The sequence below is a fragment of the Coturnix japonica genome, chromosome 19, assembly GCF_001577835.2.
Source record: "Coturnix japonica isolate 7356 chromosome 19, Coturnix japonica 2.1, whole genome shotgun sequence".
NCBI classification, from domain to species: Eukaryota; Metazoa; Chordata; class Aves; order Galliformes; family Phasianidae; genus Coturnix; species Coturnix japonica.
The window spans coordinates 8157399-8172577 of NC_029534.1; the positions used below are offsets into that span (position 1 = coordinate 8157399).

General features: G+C 41.0%; 1 long non-coding RNA gene across 1 annotated transcript; it reads left to right on the forward strand.

Moving 5' to 3' along the window:
* Positions 1–6935: 6935 nt before the first annotated feature.
* On the forward strand, positions 6936–13407 carry LOC107322732. The gene is made up of 4 exons (XR_004309325.1): positions 6936–7026; positions 7135–7274; positions 10207–10289; positions 11369–13407. It is a non-coding gene; the product is annotated as an uncharacterized LOC107322732 (long non-coding RNA).
* The last annotated feature ends 1772 nt before the right edge of the window (positions 13408–15179 follow it).

Genomic DNA, 15179 nt, shown 5'->3' on the forward strand with positions numbered 1-15179 from the left:
AAAAAAGGAGTTTGAGGGGAAAAATCTAATCTGAACTGACCTAGCACTTCAACTAGTGGCTGGGGTTTGACCTCGATGGTCCACCTCGGGTTGTACATCTTGATGGCTCCAACCCAAGCCATTCTACAATTCTATGATACTGGGGGGGGGGGGGGGGGGGGGGGGGGGGGAGGGGGGGGGAAACTATTTCCTTCTTTTATGTTCATTAATAGGTACTTCTGAAACATGCACCTCATGCATCCTTCTCTCACCTAGTTTCAACTCACTAGAGCAGTGCAAGCCCGCGCTGCTGAGGTGCTCATGCCTGGCAGGTGCAAGCAGTGCCTGCAGCCAGCTGGGTGCTGATGGAACACGAGGACACACCACACACACTGTAGGTGCCTTTGGTGCTGCCTCCCCACCTGGGATTCCACAACACAGTGGCAGCAATGCGGAATTGCTGCAGTGATCCAAGGGCAGCAGGGGCTCAGAGCTGGGGGTGGGTGTGGGGGGCTGTCAGAGTCCCACAGCTCCATGGGCACAATGCTTCCAGCAAGGGGAGCACCGATGTCTGTGCCAGTCCCACAGAACAGATCTCCCACTGTGCCTGCAGTTTCCTGGCAGTCTCTTGGAAGAAAAGAAGCACACCACGAAGCGTGACTTACATCGCCAGACACCACTAAGTTAACCCGGAGACACTGAAGTCAAAACAAATTTACCCCGCACTTTTTGTAATTGTAACCAGGACTTGGTACATTGGCTGCTGTGACAATGCAATTAGTTGTGCTGAACAGACACCGGGAAATCACTTCCAGAATACATCAGGGCAGCCCTGCATGGGTGTTTTCAGCAGTAGATACTGTATTTCCTGCAGATCTGAGGCTGTCCAGCAACAATACAATAAACCTATTTTTATCTTTAATCATTCATTCTGTAGTTCTGACAGGCACATTAAGCACTGCCGTCTAAAATTAGCTCTGTTCATGCTGGAAGCAGCCATTTATTCTATTGCACTCTTTTTGTGTGCTTAATATCAGAAGACTTCTGGGAGACATTGCACTGTTTGTGAGAGATTTTTTGCAGTATCCTGATTGGGTCCTGGAATGCAGTACTGCTATTAAAATTATTGTCCTAAAGCCCCGTGAATGTCACATCATTAAAATCTCCTTTAACTTGCAGAAAATACCAATCAGCTCTCAAGTAACTTAACAAAACAGCACAATAAGATTTTAAGCCAGGTGTTGAATTGTGCCAAAAGCTACCCACCACCACATGTGAATATAAAGCAATTCCTCCCCTGGATACTTGTGTAATTTCACTGCCATCATCCCAGAATAAGAAGCACAAAGCTGCCAAGTTTCTCCTGGTCACAGAAGCCTGGAAGGCAGCATGTGACATAGATCTGCTACAGACTTCATCTGCTCTAAATCAATGTCCCCTCTTCATTTTTGGATGCTCCATTTGATATTACTGTTATTATTCCTGTGGTTGGATTGATCAACCACTGGATGTCACTATCAGTCTAAATACATAAACCCAAATAGCATTTGTTTGTCATTAGAAAATGTTTAAGGACAGGATGAATCTGAGCACAATAAACAGCAACGATACTCAAAGACGCAGAAAGCATTTGCTCACATCTCACATTTGTTTCAAGGACGTGGTATAAGTGCCTGATTCAATATTCTTATTTGGGGTTATTCACGTACAAATCTGATAACCACTTGGATTTCACTGCCCTCCTGACAGTGAGTTCACGTCCCTTACTGTGTGATTCCATGGAGAACCAGCACACAGAATCCAGCATCCTGCAGAGCACTGCTGAGCTTCCACCGCTTGGATGCGAGGTGCTGTGCAGTGCTCAGCGCAGTGGGTGCCCCTCCCAGGGACAGCCCGAACTGAGGAGACCCAGAGCTGATTGAGTCTTCAATGTTAAATTCCATTCAGACCAATCCAATGCGTCCAAAATCACAGCTACACAAAATGCCCCGAATTCAGGAGCCATCCAGGTACAGCAGCGAACTACAAGAGGAGAAAGAGAAGCTTCTGTTTCTCTAGAAACAAGCATCAAGTATCGAAGGAAGGGAAACCAAGCTCAACTGCCGTGTGGGTTTACAAGCCAGATGACCTGGTTTCACGAAGGGTGAGGAAAGCTGCATGGGCAGTATAGTTAGTACCCTCCAGCTGGATAGAGTAAGCGTCAGATCACTGAATGAGGAGCAAGGTAATGGAGTATATGAGCCAAGGACCACAAGAGAGAAATCAAAATGGAAAATGCAGAAAAATGCACTGCTCACACCCAGGTGAAGCACGCTCAGAGCACACGCATAGAAACCCATCCCTGGTCACCAGTGAGGCAGAACATTGGTCTTGTAATATCTATACATTGAAGAGAAGAAGAAATGTATCCGAAGATATTTGAAACAATTTTCTTAAAAAGGACGAGTCACTTGTTTTACAATTATTTTGAAACAAGTGCTGTAATTCTAATACAGGTATAATCACTGCAAATGACATTAAGAGCTTGTCTACAGGCAAAGTGTATTGCTTTAATTATAATGGGGTAGCTGAAGCTGAGCAAACCCCCAACCCAGGCATGGCTGACAAAAGGGAGGGAGAGAAGTTACAGTTGGAAACATGGAACATGTTGGGTTTACATGGACACGGATATTCTGGGCAAATGAAATCAAAACTATTTCCAGCCCCTCTGTGGGGTTCCCAGCTCTGCTGTGGGGTTCCCAGCCCACTGAACACCAGGTAGCAGCAGCTTGTAAAGCCAATGGCGATATTTCACTTCAAAAAGGAAAGCTGCAGTCACCTCTAACCTGACAATCCAGTGTCTATATTTGATTCTCTCTATGTCCTAATGCAAGTGAAAAATAAAAAGCAAACTAGTGTTTGCATGGTAGGCCATGGCAGTGCAAGAGCTTCACGGGACAGTTAGGTGCTCCAAATCCGATTGTCAGCCCTGCACTGATCTCTCTGTAGGAATCGTAGCACACTTCACTCAGCTGTGCCTTGCTGACACTGAGATCTCGCAGGATACCTGGGGGCACAGCGAGGCTGAGAGCCTGGGCACCAACTGGAGTGTGAGCTGCAGCTCAGAACGCTGACCCCACAGGAAACTCCCTGTCCTGCAGACACTGACACCAGATCAGGGGAAGCAGACTGCTTTGTACAATAGCCATAGAGGAGGCCTTCAAGAATACTTCTGTCCATGGAGTTTCATGGCAAAATTCACACTTTAGTGGAAGCTGAGGTGATTTCAAACCAGGTAACTACCTGCACCAGGTCCTGTCTCAACAGTGAAAACTGGAAAAGAGAATGATTGACCTAAATATTCAGAAATTACTTAGTGACTGCTACCACATCTATTTTTGAGTGGTTAACTACAGCCTTCTCAAAGAAACTTAACCACCAGAGATGAAACTTTAACAAGATGCCACCTTTTAATGTGTTTCACTTTGAGGCACACAGAACTACTAATCAATTCAGTGAGAAATTAGGTCAGAGTTATCCCCATCTTCCCCTAAGTGCTCTAAAACCAGATTTAAGTGTACATATATTTAAATGAATATATACTCATATATACATAATTGTGTATCCTCCATAGCAGAGATGGCAAACTACAGTAAGAGCTGAAAGCTTTTTGTGTGGCAGTCACTAAAGAGATGAAGCAAAACCACCAACTTCAGGGCATTCTTTGCTAAGTCCACTTTCGTCCTTGTTCTCAATAGATGAAGATTCTATATTAATTAGTGGTCCCAGAAAACCTCAATAATTCCCAATGAATTAGGCAGAAACATTGGATATTTTTTGCTTCTTAATTAACAAATATCAGATGCAGTGCAGATGTAAATAGGAACATAACCGAATAACCAAATAGAGATAAGCAAAGGTATGCTATTTCCATATTTCCAGACAGCTTTATTGTATTTCACACCACCTGTGTTCCAACATGAAACCTCACATTAAGACACTCCACACACCTTCAACACAACTTCAGTGGGCTGCGCTCTCAAGCACACACAGCTCAGTAGGGAACACAGCCCAGCCATGGGCATGAGCTGGGAATGGAGCTCTACGTTACAATGCTGTAAGCATTGCCTGGGCTTTTCTATATCTCAGAAGCAGCCTGCTGAAGTTCCCATTTTCTAATGTTTTTTATTAATAATGCCTAAAGGTGGCACGCTCACTAAACAATCTTGCTAGAAATAATAAAAGATAAAACAAAAAAGACAGATTATGCAGTCTGTGCCTCCAAATGCAGCAAAAATAAATGTAAACTGCTTTGGGGTTTGTCACTTGCAGCGTGCAATGGCTTTTCCATTATGCTTTGCCTGATCCCTCACCAGATTTCTTCAGAAAAAAACTGTGAGTTAGAAAGAATGGAAAGTGCTTCCCAGAGGTTATGCCACAGGAGCAAGGAAACAGCGGGCTGCCTTACCCTGCTAACAGCTGGACTCTCACATACCTTCATTTTTCTTTCTTTTTCTTTTTTCTTTTTTTTTTCCCCTTTTTTTCCTTCTTTTTTTTTTTCTCTCCCCTAATGTATTCATGTATTCTCTATGTAACTTTGCGGCACATGGCTCCATAGTTGACTCATGCAACTCACGCAACTCAGTGAAGAACTGAGCAGAGTCAATGGGAATCCTGGAGGGTGTGGGAGTGCTGAAGAGCAGTCACAAGACCAGGACTCTGTGCTGCGAGGACCTGGAGATGAGAGCGTGCCTGTCTACAAGCTTCTGTGTGCTGCCACACGATGCTCCTGACTGGGCAGTGAGGCTGCCATGTCCCAGGTGTGATGGGCCAAAGCATTTGCTCACATTTCCCAGAAGATTGCTCGGGTTATAAGGATTACTCTTCCATTTCAGGAGTGCTGCTAAAAAAATTTACTTGATGCTAACAAAGTGTTCTGAAGCTGAGACGAGACATGAAAGTACTGCAATTGTAAATGATAGTTTCCTAATTCCTAGGATAAATATGTTAGTAACAGCGTAACAAACAGCTGGGCTAGATGAACATCTTGAAACAACACCATCCAGCAGAGTTTAATTTTCTTTTGGTAAGGAATACTCATTGCACCTCTGAGCCACCTGCTCCTGGGGGCAAGGTTGGAATTAAGTCCCCTTCTGCTTCATATTTCTTTATTTTTTTTTTACCATAAAACTGCTTATATTAATTTCAGGCTTTGTAATCTCCTCCAATCCACTGTTAAAAAATAACAAACAAACAAAAGAAGACCCAAAGCTAAATGTTGTCTCTAAAACTCCTTTTTCAGTCTCCTATTTAATCAGCCTTGTGGCATACTGGGAAATAGATCATTTAGTTCCACTTCATTATTATGGGCAAAATAAATCTTACATTCAGGCTTACAGCACCTAAATACCTAAAGCCACATTCTAATCTGTAAAGCACATGGGTGTAAAATAGGCAGGCAATTTTTCATTTCCTTGGGGCAGCACTGTTTACAGTGACTGGCAGGGGCTTTCTGCATTTCATCAAGCCTTTTATGAGCACTGCCAGGCCTGAAGAGCTGTGCTGGCTGCATTACTGCTCACACATGCTCCAGTACAGCCACGCTGGCAGATAACGGATGGGTGCTATAAGAGAGAAGCAGAAGACTGACAAAATTGCTGCCTACACATTGAGAAAGGTATAGGGCATAGTGTGTGACACACACTGAAATTAACATGAAGTTAGTACTTCTGCCAGTGAAAGCCACTCTAATTGAAACAAATAGCTTTGCCCTTCAATGTCTTGTAAAACACTCCCTGCTGCCCATGCAGGAGTCACCCATCCGCAGTCAGTGTTTCTGACAACTGAAGGACAGAGGCTTGAAAGAGGCTTTTCCAACCTGGAGAAAACTCATCTTCTGGTAATGAAAAACCAAAACAAAGAGAACAACCCTGTTACAGACACTGAGGATCAGGATTATGGACTCCCCTGTGATGGCAGCTGACTGGGCTTCAGTACAGATGGTCCATTCCCAATGCACATCCCCTCAACAGCCTTGTTACTGGCATTTCAGAATGTGAGACTGTTGATTAAAACACTTCAAACTAAGTTAATGACAAAGCAATACTATCTTTGAACTCATTTTGGTTGGGCTCTTTCCTGTGTTGTTCACCAACACTCTAGAATTCAAATACTACCTGGAAAAACAACATGACATGCTGGTAAAAGCCATCAGCGTAGTCTGAATGCTTAATTAAAATGGCAAAAAAAAAAAAATCTCTGGGGGAGAACCTCTCCTGGGCTTTTCATTTGAAATCATAAAGTTGACCACTCCTTTCTCTGCCTTCATCAATGAACATTGCTGCGTTAACTGCCCTTAGGAAGCCGTCAGGAAAACACCTTCTGGTGGAAGCAGTCTAAAAGCAGTTACATCAAAATACAAAATAAGGGGACAGAATCATCATTTCCTTATGTTTCACAAATAATAATAATAATAATAATAATAATAATAATAATAATAATAATAATAATAATAATAATAATAAATAAAAAAGCCAAAAAGGCAGACAGTGCCTCATTTCTGGACCCAGGCAGCATGAAATGCTTGTTAACTTGTTTATAAAATAAATACATTTCAGGAACTACAATCAGAGCTGTTGGCTGCCTGCAGGTCTGCTGACCAAGCTGTGTAAGCACGCACTGGGCAAAGGCAAACCTGATGTACACTGTGGGGCTCTGCACTTGGTGGCAGAGGCAAGCAGCACCAGCGCAGTAATTATCAAGCCCTTGAAGAGGCTGCATCCCACCACTGATCAGCAACAGCTCGATCCAACGCAGCCTATTCTCTCTCCTCACACAAAGCACACTTCCCCCACTGCGTGCAGCCGAAGGGCAGTGGGGTGCCCCGGGGTGAGCAGGGTGCCTCGTCCCATCCCTATGGGCGGTGCTGGCACAGAGCTGCCTGCAGCTGGCAAGCCACAGGTTGCTGTCAGCTGGTGGAGACACTGCGCTGTACGCAGCACGGAACAGCCTGGCGGTATGCTGACTGCAGAGCAGCAACACAAGAGGCTCATTTGAAAACACAGACACGTAAGCAAGACAGAAACCCCACCTCCTTGTGATTGTCTGAAAGGGATCAAATGGGTGGAAATGCCACAGATAGAGGCACTCCTCCCAGCATAATTATTACTGTCACAGCTGCGTGCGGCAAGGGGGAGGCGAGCGGATGGATGATGCAAGGCACTTGGCTGCACCACGGTCGGGCTGCGCCCTTCGGCCGCGGCGAGGAGCACCTCCCAGCGCGGCCGGCAGCAGCCTGATTCATACCCATACTGGCTGTAAGTCACTTATTTTCAGAGCTCATTACAAAGAGTAATTAAATGGTCACAATGTCCCCAGCCTTAACCCTACTTAGTAGATAAAGGGGATAATTAAGCACTGTTAGCTCCATTTTGCATCTATGGAAACTGGTGAGAGACTAATGCAAGGTCACGGGGCTACTCTGAGCAGACCCCAGATTGTAACACACCAGTCATGGACTCTTTCACCCCAAAATGTTGGGAGGTTTTGTTAATTTCAAGGAGTTATGCATCAAAACCACCACTCCTGTCCTATCACTAAGAAATCTAAAGGGAAGTATTACGTGACTTAACCAAAGGAAGTCTTTGGGAGCTCACAACGAATGCTGATCTTTTCTGTATCATTGCCAGGTGAGGTAACCAACATCTCTTTAAACAAGATGGTGTCTCTGTTCCATGCAGTTCCATGCTCCTAAATGCAGTCTCTTGTACTAATACACAGTGAAGCGGTTAGACATGACAAACCCCCCAGCTGGCCTGTAAAACTGTTTGAAATGTTATTAATTGTAGCTGTCCAGGTACAATCACAAACTCCCAACGTGTGTTCTCCATCAGCGTGTTATGTTGGCGCTAACGACAGTGGCAGTGCAGAGATTTCAGACTAGGCTTTATCCTGAGTGCACCATGAGTCACTGGATGCTGCAGCTCAAACTGCTGCATCCTTCAAGCTATATATAGCTCTATTCCTATAAACTATTATCTCACTTCTCACCAGTCGGCATGCTTCATTCATAACTGTTTATCTTGCCCTAACTGCCAGCCCAAAGGTGGAATACTATTTCCGGACCATGAGAGGGGCCCAAACAGAGCTGCATTTTTGAGTATTCTCCTTCTCCCATTCTTTAAATATGATGCAAAGTATTACAAACTGAAGACCTCTGTTTATTCACAACGTGCTCACAAAACTGCCTAAATGTTCTCAACTTTTGTGTCTCTACCTGATTTCTAGGGAGTAGAGAACACTGGAAACACCTTCAGTTTTTGCTTCACTCTGGCAGCAGACCCCAATAGAAGACTGCTTCATGCAGTACAGTCATCAGTGTGGATAACAAGGAATCCTAATAAACATAGGAGTATTTAAACTATCAGATTAATTGGTCTATCTCCCAAATTCTGACTATTTTCCAGGGCTTTCTAGTCGGTGCATGATTATATCCACATCATCATAAAATACAAATAAATTCCATATTTCCATTTAAACTTATAGAAAAATTGTAACTGATTTCCAGGTGGGATGGTAGGGACTTCTTTTACAAAATCTACTGAAATGAAAAAGCCTTTGAAATTCACTTGCCATTATCAAAGGTTGAAACAGTATGAAAAACAGAGTTCAAAAACTACCCCTATATCTAAGGATTGTGATGAAGTATGGGTGAAAGATCCTTTCTTGCTAAGTAATTCATACTAAGAATAAACCAGGCAAGATCCACCTGTGCCATGACATCCAGCACCAGACAAGGGTTAGCGTTCACCTAATGAGGTTAGAACTACAGTGTAGCTCAGAAGGTAAATGACCTGGGTAGTTTCTTTCCAGTACAGACAGACTATGTATAGTGTGGCACATCTGCTCTTAAACACAGAAGCACCATAAAAGAAAAACAGTGGTGAGATTGAGAAGATTTATACAGCTTTACTGCTCAAAAACAAGCAAAAAAAATCCAACCCAAGCAACCACCACCAACAAAAAACAACCACAAAGCCCTTAAAGAATCAAATAATAAAAAAAAAGCTTTCTGTAAAAATTCAAGGCAGCTGAACCTGACATAGGGTCAGGACTGGTGGTGCAGCAATGCTCCCTCTCCATCTCAGAGCTGCCTTCCCATTTGGCTTGGAACCAGTGTCCTTGTTAATTGGATGCTGAGTGATGGATCTGGCCACCTGGCACTGTCTGGCTCCTAGATGATGATCAACTCACTTGGCAGGCTAAGTGGGGAACTGGCCACCTGGCTAATACGAGGGCTACAGAATCTCTGACGAGCTGATTGCCAGCCTGCTAAGACATTTTTTATTGTGGATATCGACAGCTACTTCCCATTATTCCTCCACTGATCCTTCTGCCCACAACTTGTATGCTCACAAAGAAACACCCAGCTCATCACCCCCTTCTGTCTTTTCTTTCCTCTGTCTGCTGCAATAGATAAAGACAGACCCTTTCCTTAATTGCTAAATGGAAATGAGCTTCTATCCTTCTCCTCCAATTTCTTGACATTATTCCAAGCTCCTTACTCCCATTCCATCCTGTCTTGCTTCTCACTATCATTCTCAGTACTACAGATAAATATTTATATTAGTCAATGACTTTCACAGTGATTTTTGACTGGTAGTTTGTTGCGTAATTTTTAATTTGTGATAAAAGATCTGATATAATTTAAGCATAATATCAAAACAAGGACAGGATGAGAATTGTTTGAAATTGGATTCTTGCATTATTATCAGCACTTGCAAAACTTCAGTGAGGAAGGCCACAATTTTTACTATTTTCCCTTCGTTTTGCATATATGTAAATTACTCCACAAGCAGTAATGAAAAAGAAATCTGAAGTGAACAAAAATACATCAATAAAGGGTTCTAGAGTACTGCTAGAGTCAAACAGTAAAGTGCTGCATGCTAAGCCATGAAAATTAATTACTTCAAAATCTTAAAAGTATACAAGTATTGAAATGTTAAGATCCTCAGATACATTCTGTTCATATTTTCCAGCTCTCTTACCAAAGATGTGTAGGTAAATTCTCACCTATTCTGAATAATGGGAAATGTTCTACAAGGCAATGAAAGTTAGTTTTGTGGTTCTTTTTTGAATTGTATACTGAAAATACAAATAAATAAAATCCAGGAAATTCTTGAGGATTTCTCTGGTGCCAAAGCCAGCTATAATGCTCTTCTAATGTCAAAATCTCTGTCTGTCTTCCAGTAAGAATACTGATAACCTGCAGTTATTACATGCCCAGATTCAAGCAGGAGTTCCTGCTGCTCCCAAAGCTACAGACTTTCCCTGTAAGTCCAACATAATTATTTTGAAAATGAAATCCGAGAGTTCACCTGGAAAAAGGGCTGCGGAATGACTACAACTATCATCTCCAAGCGGTCAGTGAGATACCTGTTGCTGTCAGCTAACAAACTTTGAAGACCTGTGCTATGGACAAGGATGATAGCAACTGCAGGGCAAGGGATTCTTTAGAAAACTTTGACATTTGGCATTATCTTAGTAATGTGTGCAGCTAACTTTCTGTTAATTGGATGTCACTGCTAATACTGACCCAAGCTGGAACTGAGTGCTATTGAGACTCTGCAACTTGAAAGCACTAGTGAGTTCTTCCTTAAGACCTTACCAGTTTTTCCATTGTGCTTCTTTTCAGTGCCTTCAGCAAATGCAGCAGTCATTGCTTGTTTCTGACACTCACTGCAGTGACTGATTAGTAGCTTGTAAGAAATTAAATTGTAGTTGCCCGTTAGAGGCTGTTTTTCTTCAGCTGGTCTGGCAGACCAAGAATAGCTCTGTGCACTCTAACACAAAGACTGCTGTAAGTAAAGTCAGATAACACTATCAAATTCTTTTCCAAGAATATAGGGATTAATTCATCACATTAAGATGTACACATTCTACATAACACAATGCAGTGCTACTTTGAAACAACCGTTCAAGCCAGCCAAAATATACCATGCCTTAGGATGATCCCTGGCCGGCCTCTTATCTCCCCTGATTCATATAATCTATGCACTGAGCACTTTTAAAAACCTAAAATAGACTGCATTAGCTTAAATTTCTAGGTAGTAAAGAAACTTGAGAGGAGAGAAACATAATTAACTTGGAGCATGGAAGGATTCCCTTGCGGGAAAAACAACTGGAATTAAAAATGGCAGTCGGAAAAAGTACCTGCTTGTGAACATGAAGGCAACTGGCAGGTTACAGATCCAAAGACTGATGTCTGAGATTCAAGGCGAAAAGATTTTTGGTTTTCCTTGAATGTTTGTTCTTAGCCATTTAAAATACATTACATGCTTTTTATTTTTTAATTTTAATATAGGAAAATGTGATAATCTCTGCATTCAGTGCTTTCTCTTTTTCTCTCCAGAAAATGAAAATAAAATCTATGTTGCTGGAATTGCCTAAGGACCTTTCTCTACATTCAAAGAATGTTTTTGAAAGCTATGCTAGCACATAAAGCCCAGTTCTGTACACAATAAAATAAAAGATGAAAATATCCACCGCATCAGGTGAAAGAGAAGGTAGAGATGGAGAGATCAGAAGGCTGCTCAAGGACATCAGGCCTTCCAAAAATCAAATCGCTTTTCCCAACTGAGTCACGTTTTTCTTCACACTTCATTTTACTTTCCAGCTCACTGAAGTAATTTTGGTAGTCTCTGCGGTGCTTAACTTTTTCCTGCTTGCTACTGCAGTGGCTTCTGTGTTAAGTGCTTGATGGCAACTGCATTTATATGTGCTTCAGAATTGAGCTCTTGTATGGGTATTTATCAGCTGTAAATGCCTGCTCATGCAGATCTGTGGTTGCATACAGAAAGGTGAGTTTTACAGAAAGTCTATCAATCTGCTACAGCTGTTTGAAAGTCCAGACTCCCATGCTAGTTATTTCTGCCTTACCAAGATTCAATTTTTAGCAGCCATATCTAAGTTAATTACTCTGGCATAACACATCAAGCACTTGCCCATCCCTCTACCCTCCCCATTTTTGATGTGTAAGGTTACATTTCCAAATTAGCCTGACAAGTCTTGAGATATAAAGGATCATAAGTAAAATTGCTATGGCAAGAAACAACTCTGTAACTCAAACTCCTTATGATCCTTACTCAAGTCAGTCTCTGCTGACTTCTCAGGAACTTGGGCTGTTACATCCGCCTGAAGAAATTCTTAACAGAGATAAGTTGTTTCTTTACTACTGAAAAGTACGAGTAGCTCTGAAAATGTAGCATTTCAGGAGATAACTATAGATTAGATGTTAGATACAGCTTGCATAAATCTGCTGTATCAGTACAACAAAAAGCTTAGGAGAGACCTTGTGCTGTCTTATGCTGTAAACGGACAGAAATGTTCGAAGTTAGTGTATCCTTCACTGAGCCTGCTTAATAATGAAAAGGCTGCCATATGAGATAAAGAAATGAATACAGACGACACAGTGAAGTCTGAAAACGGGGACAGAAAACTCTCCAGGCCAAATGGAAATCTACTGGGATTCTGTAAATGAATCAGAGAAGTGTTCATTCCCATTTTTTTAAGATGTAGTATATCAGTCTCCATTAGAAATTCTTCCCAATCCCAAATAAGGATTATCAATTTCTAATCACACATTAAAATGTTTACAAACAGAACCTCACAATTTTTATAACTACAGTCTCACACTTTGTTCCCAATTAAACTTGTATGTCACTACTGGATGAGCCAAGCTTAAGTAAAATAAATGGTGAAGACTACAGAAATCATGTTTTGTCATCTCCTGAGACCACTACGTCCCATGTTTCTTCAATCACACAATAATTTACACAGAAAATGCAGACTTTCCAAAGCTTTTTTTTTTTTTTTTTCCCCCTAACCTGGCCAAGAAATGCCATGAGCTGAAATCCACCTTTTTCTAATGACAATACCGTCATCTACTAAAGAATAAATACAAACAAATTTCAAAAACAGGAGTTAATAATGCAGCTGCTATAAATGTTTGAAAAAAAATTCCAGAAGAAGGTAAATGGTTTGTTCAAAAGAAGATGCATCACTGACAGAATAAAGCACAGGACAACATCACTGCAGGTCAGTGTTAACCATTTGTAGATTTTCCAAAAATGAAGAGATGTTCTTTCTGTCTACAGATTTCTTCACTGTTGATAATTACAGATCTGACTAGAAAAGATTAACTAAAGAACTTCAGAATGAAATACTACAAACTGAATTGTTTTACTGCCTCTGTCATTTAGAGATTTCAATGTTGAATGTCCACATGGGAAAAGTATGTGCTGTTTTACACTCTATGTAATGATCACTTAATAGACTAGTAAAATTATGTTATCTATAGAAATATCTACAGCATCTTTCTGGCTCAGTGATGTACTAAGGGAGTAAACCTCACTTTCTTCACAGTGCTATCAAACGACGGTCCCATTTTCAATAAAATGTCAGGCAATTTACCCTATTAGAAAAACATTTCTCCTTTATCTAGATTTTCAAATTCAGATGAATGCAATCAAAAAAAAACAACTTTTTTGTTGTTTTCTACCCTCATTTGTACTTAAAGAATTCTGGGAAATATTTCTGGAAGAAGTGGAATTACAGTAAACATAAGCTAAGAATTTCCCTTCTCCAATACACCAAAGTCCTGCTTTATCTTTATCCCACCTTCTACCAGGCAGACAACTTTATTTGCCTCTGCAGCCTTTTATTTCTTGTTAATCATCCTCTTTCTCATCTTAGTAGTGTAGCACCCCACCATGCTGTCTTCTCTATGTTTGCTCTTCACCAAAGTTTTTTTTTTTTCTTCCACTTACAATTTTCAGTGCATTTACTGGAAAATACCTACTATGATAGCCAATGTCTCTAACTATTTACCTTATTTACCATCCCTTATATGTAACATTATATTAATTATGGCTGACCTCTGGAGGAAGAAAGGTGGTAAAAAGGCCAGCTAAGGTCACTGTTTCCTCATGAGATATGCTACGAAGAACAGTCAAATTCCACTGAAGCATTCCATCCCTAGCTAGCATAAAACTGAATCACAGCACGACTAATAAGTATAATTGCATTCAGAAAGTTTCATTTTAAGAGTACGTCAAACATATAATTTCTTTAGGGTGTGTGAGTATCTGTGCATGGATTGATCATGGTACATTCCTATGCATGTGAGTCATAAGGCATTATGAATGACATACCTCCTGGCTGTTGGGAAGCTTCAGTATTCCTTCCTATTAGAAAGAAAGATTGTCTATCTGAACCACTTTCTTAAAAGCTGCCAGCAAGTCCAGCACACATCTGTTTTAATTCCTTAGCATTCTAGTTAAACCAGTAACATTCATGATGTTACTAAGGAATAATAGTTTAAAAACTCCTAATCTCCTAAACTTTAAGAAATAGGCATCACTGTGGCACTTACGATTATGTTTTGCCAAAGCATCGGCTTCAACATAGCTCTATTTTTTTTTAAACACTGCTGATATTAATAGGGTAATAGACTGTCATTTTATTAAAGACTGGAGCAGATCTGTTAGTTAAATAGATAGTCAGGGCAGGGGCATTCATTTTCTTTGAAGATTTAAATACTTCTGTTTGGGAAGATATTTTTGCTTAGAAAACACATACAATTAAAAACTGTCTTCCATGCACCTACCAACCAGGATTCTCACGTACCTTAGCATATGTATTACAAATCCCCATCAGCTTCCCAGTAATTTCAGTTGTAAAGTTTACGATCCTTCTGGAGAAGAAGCAAGGCAGTCTGACAGCTTACTGTTGCACCTGTTAGGAACAAAAACATGTTATGTCAGCGGTATATGCAGTGATTACAAACTCAGTAATTGTTGATACATTTTTGTTATAACAGCCATAAACTATAGTCTGCACACGGTTTTCTCTTTTCCTTTATCTCTAATGAAAACTACACAGGGACTTGAATTTTCATAGAACCGTGAAAATGGAACATGAAGGCACTTGTATCTTACTTAACATTAAAGCTGTTCAGAATGCTGCAGCATAGGCAGGACAGAGGGAATATTTCCCTGGTGTTTTACAGATCTTGAGCAAAAGATTTCTTCTGTAAAAGCTGAACTTTAGAGAACTTTTTGTGATTCTGCAATAGACAACAAAGGTGTATGGATGAAAGTGATGGAAAGAAACTCTTAACTTAGATGCAAATACTAGGTTTCTGTGGACTATATATTAACAGT